A 2,254-nucleotide genomic window follows, 5' to 3' on the forward strand; every position below is an offset into this window, starting at 1 on the left:
TCTGAAGTCTATTAATGCGAGACAATCTACCGGATTGTATTAGTACCAGATTGCGAATGTGGCAATAATGCACTCATGGACGCCTTATTTTTTCACTGTGGAGAAACCCACAGGTTGATTGATTATATGGGTATACTGTGAGAAGGTTCTGATTATAATATATATGTCTGTTTACTACTTTTTCTGTATGCTTTTTTTGAAAAAATTAAACAAAAAAAAGTTATTGCAAAGTGGGCAATTCCACTAAGTAAGTCTTTCTTGACCTTCATAACATGAGGAAACCTTTGAAATAACTTTCAGGTCTTTTATGGAACCCCTTCTATATTTACTATACCCACAGCTCACATTACATTAGTGTGGTGGTCAGTGGGAAGAATTCCTCTTACATTGCTGGCCATTGGGAAGAATGTCACCCTTACAGATAGCCAAAAAGATCATTGGGGGCACTTACAACTTTGCAAACTGCTCATTGCTCAAGGAATCCCCAGAAACCTCTGGAGGAACCCTGGTTGGGAAACCACTAAATGAATATTAAAATGGGGCAACATACTAAATGCTAATGTAAAGAGGGAAGAGTGATAAAAGAGAGGCAGAGTTACTATTTCTTCCTTTAAACGTATACAATTGTGCCACCCTAGAGTAGTCTTCTAGTATAAAGAAGTGGGAAAAAGATAGAAAGCTGGGTTTACAAAATGTATTCATAATCAAAAAGAACATATAGTCACAGTAGATTAACATTTGCAATTCACAAAGCGATATATAATTATGGATTGGTCATTCCCATACAACACATAGAATATAATACCACTTTCTATACAAAGGAAATACCTCTGCCTAAGGGGGGTATATAGAATATCTCATAACCCAACGCATTTCGCCAACTGGCTTCTTCAGGGGTATGTAGAGAACATTGTCATATCGATAGAGAAAGACACCTTCATAGGTGGTAGGGAAACATCAGAATAAATTCAAAAGCTGTTGAAATACCAGCTATATACAAATACTATAAAACTAAATCTGAGCAAGGAGAGTGAAATCTTCTTGGATCATGGGAAATATGCAATGAGTTAACCAAGAGTTGCAAAATTGTTTGTGCCTTAGATGAGTATGAACAGAGTAACTGCCAAAGTATACGCCTGGATACAAAGTGCCCAAAGTGGGTGAATATGTGCAGCCAGAGGGCAGTAAAATAGTAAAGAGGGCAATACTTTTAAGGCAGCAGTTCCAGTAAAAGGTAATATAGAATCAATAATTCCTCTAAATGTAATACAAAAAAGGGATTTTCAGAATTGTAAAGAGCCAAATCCTTTAATCAGTAATAAAAGGGGGTCATTCTTTTAGTTGTTAGTGTAAAGGAGACATTCCAGAAAATAATAATGTAAAGAGGGCAGTTCCTTAAATGTTAGTGAAATGGGGGCAATTCCTGGATTTGTAAATGTAAAGGGGGCAAACGCTCGAAAGGTTAACGTTAAGGGGGTAATTTACAATGTGCTGCAACAGGTTTAGTATTGGTATTCATATGGTAAGCATTAAACTCACCTTGGGAACTCTAGAGTTTAGATTTGCTCAGCTTGTTTGTTTTATTTTAGGTATTTTGGGCTCTGTAGTAGCTGGGGGACATGGCTGGATCGGGGTAGCAGACTGCAGATCCTGGTTCTGTAAATGGATCCATTCTGCTCTATTCAGGAAAGCCGTTCCCCATTTTTTATACAGGGATTTCACAAAAATTGCAGATGGGGAACTGTATTATTCTGTGTGATATTGTATTTGCAGAAAACACCCTCTGGGTCTCTTCAAGCAAGATTCTGTACAATTTGCAGCAAAGCCGGGGTCTCTCTTTAATTAAATATTTCTATCAAATCCATAGAAGAGTAAACACAGCCCCGGCCCTTGGGGAGTCGGATATCTATTAGCAGCAACAACTAAGGAAAAATAAAGAAGTTGCACAATGCATTTGTATTGTATATTTGTATACAATAGCAACAGGGCATCACATTGACAAGCGGGGTGATTGACAGCTGTGAGAGACAGAGAGAGATGGAGAGAGAGAGACAGAGAGAGAGAAAAGAGAAAAAATTAGAAAAAAAAGAGAAATCAAAAAAAGATGGGGGGGAAGCTAGAGGAGAGAGAGAGAAGGAGAGAAAGATTGAGGGAAACAAGAAAAGAGAGAGAGAGTAACAGAGGTGGAAAGGAGAGAGACACAAAAGGAGGGAAGGAAATAGAGGGGGGAGAGAAAAAAGAGCACACAAAATAG

The sequence above is a fragment of the Pyxicephalus adspersus genome, chromosome 3 (assembly GCF_032062135.1).
Source record: "Pyxicephalus adspersus chromosome 3, UCB_Pads_2.0, whole genome shotgun sequence".
NCBI lineage: Eukaryota > Metazoa > Chordata > Amphibia > Anura > Pyxicephalidae > Pyxicephalus > Pyxicephalus adspersus.